The sequence below is a fragment of the Myotis davidii genome, unplaced genomic scaffold (assembly GCF_000327345.1).
Source record: "Myotis davidii unplaced genomic scaffold, ASM32734v1 scaffold27, whole genome shotgun sequence".
In the NCBI taxonomy this organism is placed as follows: Eukaryota; Metazoa; Chordata; class Mammalia; order Chiroptera; family Vespertilionidae; genus Myotis; species Myotis davidii.
Window position 1 is genome coordinate 1471019 of NW_006297821.1, and position 5054 is coordinate 1476072.

A 5054-nucleotide genomic window follows, 5' to 3' on the forward strand; every position below is an offset into this window, starting at 1 on the left:
ATATATAAAATTTGTGAAATGGGCAGGGCTGAGGGACTTGGAACCAGATTGTTATGTGGCTCCCAAGACCGAGTCTCTAACTCTCCTAATATTTTGTAGGAGGCCAGTATTCTCTTGATAAATCCAGGCTTTGTCCGTTTTAACCAGAGTTAGTTTCTGTTGCTTACAGCCAACAACCCTAACTGATTAGATGAAGCACAGTTTGAAGCAAACATTTCAAGTTTACTTTAAACTTTCATAACATAACTTTACATTGGCAGAATAATAATAAAAAAAATTCATCATGCAAAGTAGAGCAAATAAAGTTCTATGAAAGCTTCCTGGCTTTTGAGACTCCACAGAAGCCTGCAAGGCAAATGCAAGACTGGGAAGTGGTGAAGAGCCCAAAATCTAGAATGAGACAGATATGGGTTCAAATCCAAGCCCCGCTTCTTTTGAGCAAGAGTGTGCCAGGGAATTTACGCCTGGGGTTCTTGTCTTCCGCATGGTCTGAAGGCAGATAATCATTGTTCCCACCATATGGGGCTATTGTGAGAATCAAATGGGAATTGGCATGCTTTGCACTCAATAAATGTGAACCAAGAATGATGCAAGTGATGCAGGCGATGGGTCTGTCCAGGATACAGGTGGCAACGCCTGAAGCAGATCCTGGAACAGAACTCATTGCAGGGGAAGAGGATTCGAACATACAGTGGGACTGACCTGGTACAAAGCCTTAGTTGTCTAGTAGAAGGAATAATTCTGAATAGAACATGGTTTGGGGTCCTGGGGTTTGTCTCCTGGCCTAGACACTTATTCCCAAGTCTGAAGGAGAACTGAGAAAATGCATGTGCAAACTGAAGATGCTGAAACACAAGTACTCTGTACACCATGGGGGTACCAGCGACTGCCTGGGCCCCTTTATCAAAGAGTATTATAGTGGGGTCTGCTATAATATATATATATATATTCATCACACCTTGGCATCTTGGGGTCCTAATTTCTCAGCATTCCCCTCCACAGGATGGATTTGCCCAGTGAGAAGTTGTACCCAGTGCCTGTCCAGCAGCCCTCACAGGGCCCACTGAGTGCATGAGAGACAGAGGGAAGCCACAGACGGGAGCAAACTTCCATGTGAGTCCATGTGAGTAATGCTCGGGGCCGGGGCCAGGGGCAGAATTGAAGGGCTGCTAATGCACTCGGTAATCAACATAAATGATACATGAAAGCAATCTTATTTGAATCAAAACTCCACAAGGAACAAAATATCAAAAATTTAAAGACAGGATCAGTCATAGCACCGTGCCAAGCCATCTTGGAGCCGGGGCAGAAGAAAACACCAGTTGTAATGATCCCGTCTTCATTTTGAATTTTGGTATTTTGTTCCCCAGGGATTTTTCTACATGAATTTTGTTGTGTGTTTTTTTTAATACTCTATTAAGAGTCTTCTTGATCCTTGAGCTTTGGGTGTACCCTTAAATTCTGCGCCCAAGGTGAGTGCCTCACTTGTCTCACCCTGATGGTACCAGAAACATTTATTAGGGAGGCGGGTGCTTGATGGGGAAGAGCTGAGCAGATGAAATCCAGAAGCAAAAAAATGTGGGTCATTCCTATCTCTGTGCTCCTACCCCCTCCCCCATTTTCACTCACCAACACAAGTGGGCAGTATCCATGCTGGAAACCATTGCAGAACCATGGACATGTTGTTGTAGAGTTGAAAGTCACCTTGCAAGTTACATTTGCTCTCTGGCATTTAGGACCTAGTTCCCTGTCCTGCCCTGGCCGGCCCACCCCAGCTCCGCCACCACACACACACACACACACACACACAAGTTTGTCAGCAGCTATTCTGGGCCCATCTACTGCTCCTTTGTCAGTCGTGGCATATCTCTACGTGGGGACAGGGCGCTGCATACGGAATAAGGGCCGTCCGCCCAGCCCCGCTCCCTCCACTTGGCAGGCGCGGCTGGCGCTGACAAAGGCTAATTGGCGGGCTCCGGCCCTCAGTTTCTGATGACACAGTAGAAATCATAAAAGACAGAGATGGGAACAAAGAAAGTTTAGAGGGAATAATAAAGGGAATATCTACACCGTGAACATTTGCAGCCGGGAGAGAGGGCAAGTGGAGACAGGGGAGGCCTGCTCCGGGTAAACAAGGAAGATAAGGAAGATGGAGAAACAAAGACGGGCAGTGCCTTCCTGCACGGGTCCCCGCGGAGCAGCAGTGCGCGGACAGGTACACAAACGGGCGGAAACGCACATGAAATGGGCAACTCGGCATTTGGTGCTCTGAGCCTGCCACTTGCTAGAACTCAGTGACAGACACACATGCATACACAGGCTAAACTCGGTCATAAGCACAGAGTTCAAATTATAAAGTCAAATAGTGAAGCAAACGATTCAAGCTGAGGACAGGGCTGCAATATCTGTGTGCACACCCACAGCGGCCCCAGGGGGCTCAGGAGTATTTTTCTTGCTCATTTGATCCTTCACCATTTATTAAATTCTATAAAATGAAAAGAGAAAACATCCAGAGGGAAGGGGAAAAAAATAAAAGCACGCCACTCCGTTCCTTACAGAGTTCAGCATGGTCCTAAGGAAAATGAAGCAGAGGATGGTATTCTTACAGGGAAAACGGTTCCGGATTTCTGCTTAAATTAGCGTGATTACAAATCCTGCTTTTAAACTGCACGACTGTAAGATTTTTGTCAGACTCGGTTCTATTATATCAAACTGTGTGCGTGCTGGGGGAGGAAGCGTAGGCTTTTTAGCAGGAAAATGATCCATTTTTGCTGCTTTTGTTTCAGAGAATTTCCCTGCCCACGGAAATGACCTAGTTTATGGCTTCTCTGCATTTAGGGCATGTTACACCCATGTGCACACAGAGAGCAAAAAAATGGCAACAATGGGAAATAGCCTTTGGATTTTTTTTTTTTTAAAGCAGAAGCCTGGTTTTATGTATGGAAAGTATGCCAGAGTTCTTTGACCAAAACTCAATTCAGTTCACATCTGTTTGCCTGTCCAGTGTGAATAGGCCAAGGTTCCACCTTTAAAGGGAGTTGTAAGGTAGAGCAGAGGTTGCAAACTGGTGGCCTGGGGTCCAAGCTGGGCTGCAGACAGTTTGGTTTTACCTTCACTTTGTGGCACGACAGAGGACATTACATTTTATTTGTTAGTTAGCTGACAGCATTTAAAACTTAGGAGCTGCATGTAAAGTTTCAGGTTTCTAGCTTCTCTTTAAAAACCTGACCATCTGCTGCCATTAGGCCCATGTCCCCACGTGACAATGATTGCCCTGAGGAGTGGCCACCCCCGTTAGGCAGTGTCAGCTCTGTTTCTCCCCAGTCTCCACCCCTCCCTAATGTCCTCTGATGTGGAAGCTTCTGTTACTGTATTTCTTATAGGGAATCTAAGAAACCTATGTAATATTTCTTGTATCCATATCCCCGTCAAAAGTCTGAAGATTGCCCTAACCGGTTTGGCTCAGTAGATAGAATGTTGGCCTGTGGACTGAAGGGTCCCAGGTTCGATTCTGGTCAAGTGTATCTACCTTGGTTGCGGGCACATCCCCAGTAGGGGGTGTGCAGGAGACAGCTGATCCATGTTTCTCTCTCATCGATGTTTCTAACTCTCTATCTCTCTCTCCCTTCCTCTCTGTAAAAAATCAATAAAATATATGTTAAATAAAAAAGTCTGAAGATTAAAGTCAGACCAAGCAATTCATGCGCTTCAAGAAAATAAATGTTCTCCATTTCAGCTAACTTGGTTCACTTAGCGAGCAGGTCCCTCTAAAAATAAAAGCGAATACTTATGTGTCAATTTGCTAAACCTTTCACATATTTAAATTAATGTAATCAATATATATACTCTATGAAGTAGGAATTATGATGATCTAGTTTCCCAGGTGCGGAAACTGGGGTTTAAAGAGGTTAACTGACTTGCTCAAGGCCCCTTTTGGCAGGACCCTGTAGGCATTTGAATGTGTGCCTGGCACACATATATGATACAAGCCGGTAATAAAGAGAGGTAACAGGTGTTGCAGGCCTCGTATGCTCCAGGCACCAGGAGAGGCTTTTAAAAATACAAAGCAGTATGAAAGGAAACTTACAAGGGGTTGCAGAAAGACTACAAATAAGATGCTTCAATGGCTAAAAGGAGAAAACTATGACATCAAGTGCACAGAAGGCTCTCAGAAGCTCAGAGGATTTTTCCTTGAGGACGTGCACGTTAAAATGGATCTAGAAGGCTAAGAAAGAGGAAGATACGCAATGGGGAAGATATGCATTGTGTTCCTCTTGGAACACAATGGGGAAAAGAAAATACATGGGAGATTGTAAATGGAAAACACAAGACACAGCCCAGGAAGAGCAAGGGCAAGACCAGGGTCGATCTGGATCGGATGTCTGCCCGGTTATTGAAATGCTAGAGTGCAAAATGCATCCTGAGGAGGCAGAGGTGCACAAACCGTGGACACTGCCCTCAAAGAGTGCCCACTCTGGTAAAGAAGAATAAAATGTGTGGAAGCATCTACAGTTCAAGGGGAAAGGTGACCCGCGGAGCCAAATGCCTGGTGAACACACTCACTCATGATCCCACAGGCACTGCACACAAACAAGGGGAGGAAGGACCCACCATCTCCCACCACACCCCCTCTTCCCAGGCGCATGCCTCCTAGGACCACAGCTCACCCAGTTGGGCACTAGTCTTTGCTTCTCACTCTCATTCCATCTTCTCTCCTTGCCTTGTACCATTACCTTCATCCAGCTGGCATCTTTTCTTGTCTAGAATATTCCAACAGCCTTCTCACTGGACAGTCTGGCCATTAAGACCACTGGACAGTGGTCCCTAAGCTCACCGTACGTATTTTGATTTATCCATGGCACATTTTTCTCTGCTACAGTCCACTTGATCTTGCGAACAGGCATATTATTAATGAGGGTAGACAAACTGACAATTTATCAACGTAGAAAGTCTATTTAATACAAACAATAGCAATTCAGAGAACATAATAGTCTGCTAATTAGTGGTAAAATGGTTAAGAACGTGAGTTTGGGGAGTCTAACAGGAATGAGTTC